Source organism: Lepidochelys olivacea, assembly GCF_965140295.1.
Source record: "Lepidochelys olivacea isolate rLepOli2 genome assembly, chromosome: 6".
In the NCBI taxonomy this organism is placed as follows: Eukaryota; Metazoa; Chordata; order Testudines; family Cheloniidae; genus Lepidochelys; species Lepidochelys olivacea.
In genome coordinates, this window is record NC_140416.1 from 13,077,482 (window position 1) to 13,093,477 (window position 15,996).

The 15,996-nt window shown below is 45.9% G+C and overlaps 1 pseudogene across 1 annotated transcript; it reads right to left on the reverse strand.

The window, feature by feature from the left end:
• Positions 1 to 9,067: 9,067 nt before the first annotated feature.
• Positions 9,068 to 12,328, reverse strand: LOC311522751 (up-regulator of cell proliferation pseudogene; annotated as a pseudogene). Its single transcript has one exon. The product of its transcript is annotated as an up-regulator of cell proliferation pseudogene (transcript).
• Between the last annotated feature and the right edge of the window lie 3,668 nt (positions 12,329 to 15,996).

A 15,996-nucleotide genomic window follows, 5' to 3' on the forward strand; every position in this document is an offset into this window, starting at 1 on the left:
GCTAGCCTGCTACAAACACAGACCTAGTTCTGAACTACGTCCCCCAAAAACTGCAGGAGTAACTGAAAACTGCTTAAGAAGTGCTCCTGTCTCCAGAACTCTCAGTGGGGTCCAAACCACAAATAAATCCATTTTACCCTGTATAGCTTCCAAGCTTTCTCCCTTGTGCGTGACTGGAGAGGAAGATTTTGTAACAGTTATAAGGGTTTATACCTTACTGCTTGTGATAATATTGGTTGTGAAGAAGCCCAACAACCTCCAATAAAAATGTATAGCATAGGTGTTAGCTAGAGAGCAAATCTAAGTCCTACTCATGTACCCCACTCCCCAGATGGTTCTGTTTGTGAGTTATATCCCTTCCCCCGACCCTGTGTTTGTCTAGTCTATTTAGAATTGCTCCTCAGACCAGCTCTGTCCACCACCCTCTATTTGTATAGTTCCCAGTACAACGGGGCCCCGATCTTGGTTGGCCAATAGGTGTGGCGGTTCAGTGATGAGACAGAACACAGCTTTATGCAAGCAAACAGGCTGGTCAGCAGAGATGGGCTGTTCTGCCCCCCCGCCTTCCACCTTCTCCTTTTATTATATTTCTCCCCCTAAGCATTACACACTGCTACACAAAGGAATGTATGACGTTGATTCGTATGCTGAGTTACCATCCTCTATCTGCTACAATCCTGGTTCTCAGGCCTTGAGCCCAGGCTAAAAAAGCCTCCCACAGTTGCTGTCCAAACAATCAAGTTCTCAGGGTTCATATCTAGCCCTTGTCCTTGGATAGAGCAATGTGTGCATTGCTTCTAGGAAACAGTCATGGTGTGCCCCGCCTGCTTCCAGGTGGAATAGCTAAACATTAACCCTTGAAATAGGTACGACTGTAACACACACGATTAATAACAAAGGGGAAGAAGTTTAAATCTGAGTGATAAAAGAACAGGTCATTTATTGAAAACTGCCAGAGTAAGGAGGACTCTCTGCCTCCCCGCATGATGGCATGTGACTAGAAATATGGGCAACAAACACTCCTCACATCTCTTAGGTGTGTCAGCACCTTATAGCTACAGAGTGACTGATAGGGTTGCCAGCGCTCCAGGATTGCCCTGGAGTCTCCAAGAATTCAAGATTAATCTTGAATTAAAGATGATGTAACATGAGGAGGCTACCTCCAGGAATACATCCAACCACAATTGGCAACCCTAGTGACTGACTAGGCTAATAAATGACTCCCCTCCCCAAAGTGGGACTTTAACCTGATTGATAATAACTGATCCAGGGCTGTGCCTGAGGGGAAAAGGAGTGATGTGATTGGCCTAAATCTGGATTGAACCTGGTCTGATAAACTCAGTTCAGTTTCGCCAGACACAATCAGATCACCACTGTTAATTCTGTAGACTCAGTCACAGCTCAGTAGTGACATGGCCCTGCCATACCAGCATCCTGGCTGGGAGCAAGTCCTTGGGAGCAGGGGGAGAGCAGAAAGATATCGGTGTCCCGAAGCAGCTGCTCTTGCCCTGCCAGTCACGCTCTCTGATGAAGGACAGTCTGAACCTGAGTTCAAACCCTTTCAGTTTCTTCTTGGTTCATGACTGGATACAAATAGAGCCTGTGACGGTGCCAAGGGTCACAGGAGAGGGGGATGATATGCGCTCTTTAGGGATGTGACTTCTTCTCTTCTGCCAATTTCCTGTAAACCCAGAGGGACACCGGCCAGCGGCTCTCCCCAAAACACTTATTGAAATGTCTGACTTACTATAAGCATCCACTGCATAACACAGACACTTCGTTGGGGGATGGGATCTCTTTAGATTCTCACACAGACTGTGAGGTAGATACTAGGCTGGCCAACCTAGGGAATTAGCTCTCGCCACTCAGGAGCACCCTCTGCAGGTGGTGTCTTGCCCACAATTACCTGCCCTTTTCCAAGCTCCACCACATTAGGCCCTACATCCCTCCCAGGCAATGGCGTACTTTCCTGGGATACCGCCCTCTGGCGGTGCCCCACTCTCTGGGTTCTGCCCCTCCAGGGAACTGGCTACCCCTAATCCCACCACTCGCCTCAGTGACCCACTGCTGTTCTTCACCCTAGCCCCTTCCCTCAGGGCCACACTGCAGTCTGAACTGGCCACTCATCATTAGCAAGGGGGTAGACCTGCTGCCTCTTTCTCCCCTGGCTGCCCCTCCTCAGCCCTAATACCTCCTCAAGGCCCTGTATCAGGCCCTCAGCCTGGGACTTGGTCAGGCCAAAACTCCCCCAGCTCCCCCTGACCTTCCCCAGCACTGCTCTGTCCAAGGTATCTTTCCCTGTCTAAGCAGCCAGCCCCATCACCTCATTCAGTTTTCTCATTTTTTTCAACAGTCACCCTGTGCAGCCTCATACATCCTGCCATAGCAGTACCCCGACACAGGCCTGTGGATAAGGCTGATGTTGCAAACTTTATGTTCTGGGTTTAGTGTATGTGTCGAAGGGGGTCACACACTAGGTTGCTACTGTCGGGTGAACTTATTTCACACCCCAGAGGATCCTCACATCCCTCCATTCCCACCCACAAGCTTCCTGCATGCCACGCTCCCATGCCTCTCAATTTCAGGGGCTCTGTGTGCCCCCCCAAAGTCCCTCCTCCTCCCATACTAACCCCCCCCCCGTTTTCCCCTCCAATGACAGCAGCTCTGTGTGACTCCCATTCCCCCCATACCAGGGGCTTTGTGTACCCCATTCCTCACTCCCCCCATTCCTCCCCCAATAGCAGGAGTTCTGAATGTGCTCCCATTCCCCTACCCCCCCACGCATTCTCCTTCACTCCTTCCATACCAGGGTTCCCTAATCTTCCCCCCACCAGGAGCTCTGTGTGCCCTCCATTACTCCCTCCCTCTAAACCAGGGCCCCCCTTCACTCTCAGTCCAGGAGCTCTGTCTGCCCCCCATTCCCAACTTCCCTCCATGCTAGGGGTTCTATGTGCCCCCTTCCCCCTATACCAGGTTCTCCTAATTTCATGCTGTCTGGAGTGGCTCACAACTGTGGGTTAATCTCAGGGCAGACTGTCAGAAAATAGGGCAGAGAGACCAACATGGTGGTGTGTTTTATAATTAGGGTGACCATATTTCCCTATGCTGGATATGAACACCTCGTAAAATTACTCGTGAGTTCACTGGCAATCAATCAGAACTATGCAGTACAAACCTTCAAATTAACATCAAGTTGACTGAGCCTCCATTAAAAAGAAATACTGCCTAGTTGGATTCTTTTTATTTACCTTCTTATCTTGAAGGCTTTAGGGTTCCCATTTAGGGGTGTGTGACACCCCCCCACACACCCTCCCACACCTGCAGGGTGAGGTGACACATGTTAGGGGGCTTATTTCTTCACCCACTTACTTCCCTGGTCCTTCTCGCATGAACAGAGAGCAACAATACCCGAAGTCCAAAGGTGCAAACAATTCGATGTTTATTGGGGTGAACTTCCAGCAAGCATGATTCCAGTTTCCTTCCTTACTATCCTCCTTCCCAGCTCTGACACCACAAAGCCTTACACCTGTGTCCCTGTTCCCATTCCTGCCCTTAGCCAAACATGATTCCAACTTCCTTACTCCCATTCCCTGTTCCCATTTCCCCCTTTAGCAAAACATGATTCCAATTTTCTTACCCCCATTCCCTGTTCCCATCTCCCCCTTTAGCAAAACATGATTCCAATTTTCTTACCCCCATTCCCTGTTCCCATCTCACACACCCACATGCCCACCCACACCCACACCCCGTCACTTCCTCATTGACTACAGATTATATAGTAAAACTTGAGTTCTGCTTAGCTATACCTTAACCAATCATTTTCCTGAAATTTAACTAACCAATCCTAACATATTGTAACATGATTATGTAACCAATTATATCCCACCACCTCAATTAGTTTACACCCAGCAAAATTAATTATACAGCAGACAGGAACAATCACAGAACCAGACAGAGATTATACAGACAAACAACAGCAAAGTGGGAACTATAATGACAAAACAATACAGAAGTGAGGATTTCACATCCCAGCTATTGATAAGTGAGTTCTTGCCAGACAGGATGCTATCAAACTAAGTTTCCTTTTACATTTTCTAGGCACTTCCCTTTCTCTGGAGGTGATAGGAATACAATCCTGTCCTGATAGTGCCTAACAGCCCAATAGCACCTTATTTCAATGTGACTAGTTTGGAATGTGAGGATGTGACTGTTCGCTTCCCAGCTTATGGCTGCCTCTGCTGCTTAGCCAAAGGCCTTAGCCTAAGAACAGGGCCTCAGACTGTCACAGTAAGAGAAGGCCCTTACACTGGCAGACAGTGGTTTTGATTCTTTCTTTTATACCTCTATCACTAGCCAAGTGATAAGAATACACCTAAATTCTTAGAGTACAGGCCTTTACAGACAGGCCTGAATATCTATATCCTAACACTCAGCAGACTGAAGTGCCTCTTTTCCCATGCACACATGCCCATACACCTCTCTCACATGGGTTTATGTGTGTGTGTGACTGACGGACTCGACCCTTTCCCTGCCTGGTGCTCTTTGCCCTCCATGCCTGGCTGGGCCCCCGGGTCAGACCTGCCTCTCCTGGTACCTGGTGCCACATCTTACCAAGGCAACACATGGATGGGGGCACGCAGGGTCACATGCCTCCCCCCATTTCTACCAGGGCTTATACCAGAATGTGGCATGTGGCCACCAGCAGCCTTTTGGCACTGTGCAGGAGGGAAGGGACAGGAGCTGCTACCAGCCACAGGGGAGGAGTAGAGGGGAAGTGATGATCTGGCCCTTGTCTTTGCAGACCTCATCTCATCTTGTTCCCCCCACCGTGGCTGGAAGCAGCTTGTCCCTTCCTGCCCACACAGTATCATAAATCAGCTAAGACCTCCATGCTTCTGCTGGCCACCAACATAACCTAGATGCCTTCTGTCCCCCCCGGCTACAGCGTGGGAAGGAAGGGGTTAAGCCTTAAGAATGCACTGTGCACCAGGGCCCAGGTAACCTGATTGCAGAGGCTTCAGAGAACCCTGCCAGAGAGGCAGCTCAGCAGGGGAGGGTGCCTAGGGGACAGAGCAGCCCCACGCTCCCTGGGGGCTGGACCCAGCGCAGGGTGTGGGGTGGGCAAAGAGGGTACTAAGCCCCTGTCCGGGGGCTGCGGTGAAGCCTGCAGGGTCAGGTTGGGAACAGGCTGGAAATTGTTTCCCACCCCAGTCCAGAGCTTAGCGGCTTCCCCATGCATGCATTGCCCAGGGCTTTGGCACATGCAGGGCTCGGCTCCTCCTGGCCAGTGTCCCGGGCCGGAGGGTCTTGGGCTTTCCCGGCGTGCTGGCCCAGCCAGAGGCAGTGGGGGAAGGAAGGAGTCTACCGGCCAGACTATTGATAAGTGTAGTATTCCAAACAGGAGCTGGTTCTCCGCACAGCGCTGGGAATCGGATGTGTCCTGCTGGGGGGGGATGGGGTGATAGAGAGGAGCAGCAGGACTTGTGGAGGTGAAGGGGCAAAGCAGGGAGAGGACAGTGAGAGGAGGAGCATGTCAAGGGCCGATGGGTGGGCAGCAGAAGTGACCTATAATCAGCCACTGCCTGGTACCTGCCCTCACTCTCTAGCCACTGCAGCTCACAGCACACAGCTAGGGCTGGCCAGAAACGGGACCGGGAGCAGGGCCCTGCTGGTCGAAAGCCGGCTTCCAGCAGGGGCTGCACTGACAGACCAGCAGGGGGAGCAGCTGGCCCTGCGCACTGCATCTTATCCCTGCCACCAGCTATGGATCCCCACCCCCATCACTGGTCACTGGACCCCCCCCCCACCCCCCCCGCACTGGTGGGAGGATGTCTCGCGAGCAAGGATCCGGCCAGCAGCAGGACTCATTAGTACTGATGCATGCGGGGAGACTGAAAATATGGGATAGTTTGCCCGTTTTTAAGAAAAAGTCAGGACAGCTTAAATACGGGATTGTCCCTTTAAAAACTGGACATCTGGTCACCCTATTTATAATTACATTTCACCAAACCAGCAACAAATATAAATTCCTGGATCACTGGACTAGTCTTACCATGGAGTTACAGACAGTCTCCTTAAGCTCTCCAGCCCATCTCACCACGCAAACAAACTGCACTTAGTGATAATGGTCACATAAACCAAAAATCACACCACATCAGGTTCTTCCCTGTTCCAAGAAACCAGTCACTTCCCCCTCATCAATTGGTACTCTGGATCTTACACCAAGGACAACACTGGTAGCCAATGCTATAGTTAACTAACTATTGGTTTATTAGCTGAGAAAAATAAATGTGTTATTGAGAGGTTAAAGCAGGTAAATTACATTAACAGGTGAGTCAAAGTTTGTGAACCCCAAAGGATAACAGGGATGTAGTAATCTGCCAGTTCAGGGCCACCCAGAATAGCTCTGGGGATCTCCGTCTTCTTGTTTAGTTATTCCACCCTGTTAGAATCCAAACAGTCCAGAGATAAAGGATCTTCCTTTGAATCAGTACTTATAGCTTCTTCTCCACACAACAATCAGAGACATGTTCTTACTCACACAATGGCCAATTGCTTTGAATTTAGCACTCTTCATTTGCATTCAATGAGCTATTTAATTACACGCTTAGACATAATATAACTGCCTGCCTTTACATTATAATAAGAATAGATACATGAAAAGAATACAAGTAACATTCCATTCGTTTCATGAAGTTCTAACATCTGAATACACTCTTAGATTAACACACACTTTGATCTAGGTCTATTTAATTACCAGGCATGCTTAATGTAAATGTAATGTAATAGTAAACAACAAGATCTAGTTAGGCAAAAACAATGCAATTCACATCTCCTTTGATCTCTATTAACACACAAGTGAATTGGCCTGAATATATACTAATACATTTAACTCCTTTGATAGTCACACACAAGTGAATGGGCCTATGGCTCTGGCCTGGCTTTGTCAGCATCACACCTGCCACCAGGAGTTATGTGAGCCCTTCACACCAGGGTCCTGCATTCTCCCCCCATGCCATGGGCTGTGTGCATGCCCCTATTCTCCCATCGATACATCCCCATTCCCTCTTCCATCCCTCCTCCATGTTGTTTTTTTCTGGGAGATGAGTCATTCAGGTGGCCAACATCTTAAACTCCACTGGGATGCCAGGAGCTTCATTTCTCCCTCATATTCAGTTGACTGATTTCCCCTCAAATCAAAAGGGTTCTGGCCATTGGTGCCCAGGGCACCACCTGAAATTTTGAAATTGATCAGATGAGGCATTTAAAAGCTATCCCATTACAGACAGAGAGACAGACAGAGAAATGGCACCAAGCGGAGTGTAAGGGCATCGCATGCCTGGCCAAAAAGTGACATTTCTAGGCTTTTTTTTAATCCCTTGGAGAGGGCAGCATCCACCACTTCCCTTCCTCGCCCATCCCCCCAGCGTAAATGGAGAAAATTTCTCTCATCAATAGCCAGCAAATCTCAGTACAGATGCACAGGGGCAGCCTCTTCCCCATGGTGGGAACTTAGCGGGGCTAGACAGAAATGTGGAGGGCTGTGCTATATATCTTGTGGGCACACGTACATATTTATTTGTCTAACAATGCGCACTTAAATGTCTCTTTTATCCATGTTATCCTCAAAAGGAGAATAAAAATATACACAGATCAGTTTTAAACTTTATCTCTGGCAGCTACCTGGGACAACATTTATTCACAGAAAATCAATAGGAAAAAAAATTGTACTCAGGATGTTCCTCTCTCAAAACCTCGTCTCACTCTCCTGTAAACCATTTCTCATTTAATTTTCTTTGAAAATTCTTGATCATTTATACACAAAATAAATCAACATCAGTCAAACATGGCATTTTAGAATTTCATTTTATAAAGCTCCTGGTTGGCCTGAACTGGGGCTTATACAGTATCTGGCTAACAAGCAAATGAGATCAGGCAAAAATTGTAGGACAGTAAATAGTCAAATCATCGGCATTTATACATCAGTGAAAGTCAGGGCAGTGAAGCTCAACCTTGGCTGCCACAGCTCACTTAAAGCAATTTTAAAATCACGTTTGGATACAACAGGAATTACTGAAATGTTCATTCACATCTTTATAGACACTTTCATCCAGAAGGATCCATTTGGATGTTACAGACAGAGCAGGGCCAAACCATGCCATGCGAGCAGGGGGGAGGAAACCCAGGCAAGTATTAGCCAAAATGGCAGTATGTGACCTTCTAGCTGGGACCACAGATTTCTTAGCACCACTAACTGCCTTCCCTGGCTTCTCCCCACAGCACCCCCATGCAGAAGGGTAGCAGGCAATCACAGGGCAAATAGCCAATGCACCATGGCTTCTTAGCCTTACTACCCTGGATGAGAGATGTGTGCGGGGCAGTGAGCAGAGCAGAGGGAAAGACCATTCCCAGGGATGGGGTGGGTTTCCCATGGAGCCTTGGTGTCTGTTGGGTTTGTGGGGATTCCCTTTGAAACCTCAGGGTCTTTTGGGGTTGCTGGCTGCATCCCTCCTTTCCCCATTACATTATGCTGCAAACCTCCCTCATTGGTGTTTCTGAAGTACTTTCCCCCTCCCATGTGTTACCCCAGAGAAGGCGAGCATCAGGGCCAGGCTGTTTGGTGTCAGATTAGCCATAAAAGCACAGGATATTGATTCTCTAAGTAGCAGAAGTGGATGGTTCGTATTCGGGGGCTCTTGGAGGGAACACTCATGTGGGAAAGGTTTGCAGGTCACTGGATGGTACCACTGTATCAGCAAAATGCAGTGGTGAGGACAAATTGGGATTTTGGCGATTTGCTCCTTAAGACAGAGGTGCAGAATCTCCACATTTGGGTCTTTCCCTCCTTCTTTAATTTTGCCATACATCGATATGTGATGTGAAATGTGATGGGATGTGAAATGTGAAATAGCATTGTTTCTTTATCTGTTTGGAAGCTGCAACCTGTGTCTGATATTAAAAGAGAATCACCATTACATTTAAGGGAATTAACTTCTGTAATTCTCCATTCACAAAAGAGTTTCTCAGCCTGTTTTTGATTTCAATGTAAAGGCTTCCTTTAGGCTCTTTAGAACAACTCTCTGCAATAAGTTTCATCATAATCTGCTTTGCCATTTACTTTTCCATCAGTGTAACTATTGCACTCTTCTATTAAGGATTTAGCTAAAGCCTCTGTTTTATGCCAGCATTCCTGTGTCAAGAATTCTTTCACACCTGATATTGATAGTGTGTAACCTCTGAACACTTTTAAGTCTAAGTATTCCTTTTTCATTTTGAAATTTTGTGTTTTATAAGCACACAAGCTTTTGGCATCCCGTAACATCTTCCAGACTGCACTGCCCCTATCCGCTAGGTCTCTTCTCAGCTGGAACTCCACATCTTCAAATATGTTGCGTCTCTGTAAAGGAATGAGTGATAATTCTGACAATGTCTCTCTCCACATGTTCTCCAATTCCTTCTCCAGTTCATCATTATTTAATTTGCAGTTGCTTTTCCTGCAATGGTTCAGAAGCCCATCCACTTTCTCTTCAATTTTTCTCTTGTACTCTGACAGGACAGAGTCTGTTTTGTGTTGGCCTTTTTTAATATGAATCGCTTCTTGCCACTTGCTGAATGAATAACTCTCCAGTTCATTCCTGAGACTATTGGCACTTCTTCTAAAATCTTCTTTGTACTTTTCTATCAGGTGCAGATTTGCTGCTCCACTTTCAAAATACTGTTGTAAATGATTCAAAATCTTCTCTGCTTCTTGCCTCAGTTTTTCCTGTGCCTCACTCTTTAGTCTGATTGAAAGATTAGGGTCTAGTTTATCTGGTGGCTGATTTTGGATGAAAGTTTCCTTTTCAGATACCCAGAAAGGTATCTCCTTCCGGAAACCCCATTCCCACTCTGCATACTTCACAGACAGCTGGTTATAGGCTTCATCAACAAGGCTGTTTCTAAAGCTGAAAATAAAGTTCTCATGTTTTACAGCATTCCACAGGCTCCTCACCCATTCAAGAAATTGGGGAATGTCCTTGGGAGTTCTCTCTTGTGAACAATCTTTCAGAAATTCAAACAAATATTTCTTTAATTCATAAACCTTTTGACTGTATCCCAAATTCACTGGAGCCATGGGGGAGAGTCCGTGCCACAAAGCAGGAATGTACCAATTGTGTTTTTCCAGATCATAATCCATAATATCAGAAAAATTCATCTCCTTGCATTTCTTTTCCATGTTGGCTGCAACTTTGGTCATTTCATTCAGCTGTTCCAGGAGGTGTTTCCTGTCCCTCATGTTTTATTCATGTTCAGACACGTCACTGACATTCTGATGCAGAAACTGGCAGTTGTTTTTTTTCCCGATTTTCTCCATTCTGAGAAATGCATGGACCACAATTTGCAGAACATCTTTCATTTCAGTGGCATTCTCCATGGCCATGTTAACGATGGTGATGTCACTCAGTCCAGTCACCAGGGTGGCCAGCTCATTGTCATGTTGATAACTATCCTCCAGCTTGGCCATTTCAGGGGCTTTCAAGCCTTCTGTGTCTATCACCAGGATGAAATCACAGCCCAGTTCCTGCTGAAAGTTCCCTGCCACTTTAATGAGTAACATGAAGGCTCCCCGTGTGCATCAGCCACTGCTCACTGCAAACTGCAGGCCGAACATGGTGTTGAGGAGGGTGGATTTCCCAGTGCTCTGTACTCCCAGCACCATCAGAACCAGCATTCTGTACCTTCCCCCCAGCTTGGCATCAAGCTGACTCAGAACATCTGTTACCCACTGCAGTGGGATGTTGGAAATGTCTCCATCAATGATCTCCATGGGAAACCCTTTCAGCATGAGGTCAGCTGCTATGCTTGGGAGATGGGTGAATTGCCTTTGGCTTTCTGCCATTTTACCTTCTTTAACCATTGAGCATTCAGCTTCATAAAACTGCCCCAACTCACGCATGAAATGCTCCACTCCTAAGGAACTGGCAGAGATTAATTTGTCTAACTCTGCAAACATTTTGGGGTCATCTTTTGAGTTTTTGCATTTCTCTTTATATTGATCCCATAGTTTAGAAAGATTCTCCCTAGCAATGGGATCCAGGCCAAACTTCATCCATTTCAGGAAGTAATGTTTCTCCCTGTGATGTAGGTGTTCTATTCCAGTAATAAATGTAATCAAACCATCAGTAAGGTCATGTTTATTCTGCTGAGCACATAAATCCATTAATTTCTTTTTCAGCTGAGATTTATAGTTCTCCAGTGGGGTGTCTCCTTGCTTTCTCATTCGGCACAGCTCTTTATCCACTTCAGCCAAGTTTCTCCATGTCTCCCCTTGGAGTCTCAGCTTTTCCCTCTTGTACTTTGCCACATCTTTGATTTGTGCAGTGATTTCCTTTGCATATGTGTTTGGGGTCTGACATTCCTTGTTATCCTCATCTACCTGGATGCCTAATTGACGTGCTGTCTCAGCCATGGCTTCTATACTCACTCTCTTGGGAGAAGATTTCATTATGGCTGCTATTGCAGACTGCAGAACTTTTACAAATTGTGCCTTATTTGTGGTACCTCCTTTCCACAGCACATGTGACTTGTTCAGTTTCAGCATCGAGGCTAACTTTTTCAGGAATTCCAGCGTTTGCTTGGCTTTCCCAGCCTGATAATTGAAGATGAAGTAGTATTTAGTGGCTGATCCCTGCAGAGATGATAACAGCGTGCATTCTCTCTCACTGATGCTCTCCGTTAATATGAACACTGCTGAGGAGACCTCTGTTAAAAAGCTGAACTGCAGCCAGTGCAACTCAATGTCTCCCCGCAGGTTTGCAACCACAACAGGCTCTGGGAAAAGATCCAGATTCTCCCTCCCAGCAGGGAAATACCAGGAAATCTCGAGCAGCCCACCTGCGATTTCCCGAGGGATGTTCCCAGACTCCATGTCTCGATGGATGAAGAAATCCTGGTGCTGCTGGGAGGGGCTGAGAACCTCATTGAGGAGGTGGGACTTGGAGAAGCTGCAGCTCCCCATCCGCACAAAGGAAATGGTTGGCATTGACGTGAGCACCAGGCTCTCCTCTCTGAACCCTCTACTCTCTGACAGGGAGTGCGGCCTCCACTTCCTCACCATGTCCCTCATGGCCCACAGCAGTAGGGTGCACTTGGGGGTGTCGAGGGCAGGTAGCAGCAGAGGGAGAGCAAACTGGCACATGGACATTTTGGACAGGATCTCCTGCTGTAGGAAACTGTCTGAGGAAAGCAGAATGGCACAGAGAACATCAAGGGTGTGCAGGGAATCACTGGTGTCTGTGTCACTGAGAAAAGTAAAATCTTCAGGAATATCCAGCTCCTCTTTGTCCATAGTTAGTGTTTGATCAGTGGGTACCCTGTGCTCAAGGCTTGTGCTTCTTGCCATCCCATTCAGAGCCATGAGCTTCCTGAGGAAATGCCAAGGTAAATCTCCTGTTGTCTGAGGAGGGCAGTTCTTTAGACTTTCTGGTGTGATTTCCAGGACATCTCTCAGCTTTAGTTTCCTGCTTCTGTATTTCTCCTTTTCTAACTTTGACTCGATGTACTGAAGGGCTTTTGGTCTCTCTGCAGAAAGGTAATACAACGTAAACACTTTGATAAACTGAAAATGTTTCAGGTGGAACTCTTACTTTGGTATTAGGGCCATAATGTGAAGGAATTGCAATTATTAAACAAAAATCATGGAGGTCTGCATGCTCCTTATAAGTGACAACCACTTAGAGGGGTCGTGTAGCTGGAGTACTGAAGCACCATTTATCTGGTGCAACCTTCACAGATTTGACCCAACTGTCACACTCTCAGTCATCCTAACTGAAATGCCACACTTATGGAGAGCTACGGAAATTCTTTCAGACAGGTCATGTATTCAACTAGAAATGTGGTTTTGGTTGGCCTAAAATTATTGCAATTTTGATATGAGAGGTTTCAGCCATTCATAAAATGGCCAGAGAAGAAGGAGGAGGTGGTGCTGCTGTTCCCTCCCCCAGTCCTCCCATAACATGTAGCCCAGTGGATGTGGGAAAGCCAAGTTTGAAATCCTGCTCTGAAACAGGTCCCAAATTAACTTTTCTGAGTCACCAAAAATTTCAAAATATTTTAGATTTGGTTTGACGCAAACTAAATATTGTTTTTTAAAGTTTTTTTTTATGGAACCACCACCAAACCAAACAAACACTTACTCATCCAGCTCTGCTCAGTTGCAATGCAGGCAATCCTTCAGGCAATGCATAAATTCTTCCTTCTTTCCACCTCCCTTGTTTACTACTTCACCTGATGGTGTTCTTGTCACCACTTTTCTTCTCAGTACATCACACTAGGGCAGGAAGTGAGGATGAATATGCAGTCAGCTTACTGGCCCACACTAGCAGCATATTCTACCCAGGAGACAGATCCGCAAATGTTACAAAGGCTGAATGATGACTAGAAATTGTAGCAACCAGCATGGAACTTAGAGGGAGGGTCACAAGTTGCAGGAGGGAAGAGTATGGAGAAAGCACCAGCAGGTCAGTCTGTGTGCACATGGCTCGAATGCTAAGCTCCAAGTGCTGCAGCTCTGTAAATAGTTGCTTGAACGAAGGGCTGGCTTAGTTTAATAAGACTGGATCCTCACAGAGGAAAAGATTGATGGATGATATTGAAGCAAATTGAGAACAAACAGACAAAGGCGTATAATTTAAATAACACCAATATCTTGAACACTAGAGGTGTAGAAGCATTCGATGACAAAGTCTGTGAGTACGCTGTTCGAATATTATGCCAAGATGACCAGGCTCATATATGGTGATGAGGATAGAGCCATTGCAAAAACATGCAAGATGGAGTATTTAGGAAGAAAGGCGAAGATCATTTAAATATGTGCCTATAGAATTCAGTACCATGGCTTCCGAGAGATCTTTCTCATACCTGAGCGAGAAGATGCAATAGAGAAGCTTGAACCAAGCAATTCCCCTGGGCTGGAGCCCATCTGTGACCATGAGCTAAAGCACTTTGGGAAGAAGGCTAGAGCCAGGTTGTTGGACATCAGAAATTACTCAAGCATAAAAAAGGAAGGTACCTAAATTGATGGAAATCACCAGTTACTGTTTCTCTGAAATCCGGCAAGGATCCCTCTTTTCCAGGCAGCTATTGGCTTATATCTTTAACCAGTCTCCTTTGCAATATAATGGAAAGAACAGTACAGTCAAGGCTTCTATGGTGGCTTCTAAAAGAAGGAAAGGTAGAACCTACCCAAATGGCTTATGGGCCTTTGCACTCAATGACAGACTTGCTGGTGGCCTTCTGGCAGCCTCTTAGCAATGGCTTCCAGAAAAAGCCACCGCAGTCATCAACAGGAGTCTGTTTTAAACTCAGTGCAACATTTAATGGAGTCTGGTATAATAGGCAGTGAGATGGGAGTTTGGTAAAATGCACCTCTGGATAAGAGGTTTCCTACCATACAGGAAAAAAACCCACTAAGATTAAGTTATACTCCTTCAAAGACAAGGAGGCCAGGATTTCTTCAGGGCTCAGTATTAAGTCCTGGTGTTTTTTTGCTGCTCTCCTCTGGTCTGTCAGACTACCTGAAATGATTTGAATACACCTATGCAGACGATGTTGCACTTCATACCATGGGTCTTGAAAAAGATATATGGAGAATGGATTGAATGAGGACTTAGAAATCGTAACTAGATGGGCAACGCAACATAAATTCAAGCTCAATCCAGCAAAAACAAAGTCCACCTACTTTACCATAATTATAGGAGGTTCAACTACAGTCCAATCTTCACACTGGCTGGAGAAGGTATTGCTGTTGAGAAAAATCTGCTATACCTTAGAGTGACATTGACACTGTACTCATGTTTGGACCACAGGTCAAAAAGTTGGCAGCCAAAGCAAAGAAGAGATTGGCTCTTCTATAATGTATTGCAGGTACCAACTGGGGTTCACATGTTTGAACACTGAAAACAACATGCTGCTCAATATCTCATCCAATACTTGAATAACTCTTACCTGTCTGGTCACATAGTGCTCTCAGTAACCTTGCCAAGATCAATGTTGTGCAGTCATCTGCAATTCACACACTAACTGGAGGTGTAAGATCCACTCCAACAGCAATTTGTAAAAAGAGTTTTTGATGTTCAACCACTTGAGAATCATAGAGAAGAATAGCTATTTTGGCATGGAAATTATCTCATTCCCTATCTGAATGTCATCACTGTTCAGGTCTGTTCAGAAACTGGAAAACCAACTTAAGGCTGAAAAGATCCTCTTGTTTCCAGAAGTGCACAAAGGCTACTGGAGAAACAGAAACACTTGATGATGCTATGAGGGTAGAGTGTGTGAAGCAACATGTACACCCACTAATCCCTCCACATGAATCTATTTACTTTAATAAATATCTCTCCCTTTGGGAACATTGCTCAAAGGAACATACGGAGTTGGCCACCCTAAAGAAAATTGTAGAAAAGCCCATTGAACAGTATCAGTCACAAGGCAAACAGATTCATGGGTACACTGATGGTTCATCAAATAAATCCTTTAAGAATGGTGGCTGTGGATGAAGAATGTCTTCATCCAGGACCCTAGTGGAGAACATACTCATGGCACCACAAGAAATAAACAGAGCAGAAATAGAGGCCAGTGTTGTGATCTTTGTTGACAGGTGTCGATCCTCAGTTCCTTTAGAAGAAACCAGAATGCTCTCATCAATGCAATGCATAAAGAGGTTTGGAGGATCAGAGAGAGAGGCAATAAATTAACTTTGGAATATATTCAATCACATGTTGACATATACGGGAGTGAGATAGCTGATAACTGTCCAAAACTGGAAGATCGGAAATTCATGAAAAAACTCATACAGATACAGACAGACATCATCTTCCTTTCTAAATGCAGACAGATGGACATCATACCAAAAGGACTGAAGGTAAAAAATCCATTACAATCTATATACCACACAGACTATGCTGACAGCTTGTGCCACACGCTGTCAAAGAAACTGTGGAAGCACCTGATCAACAT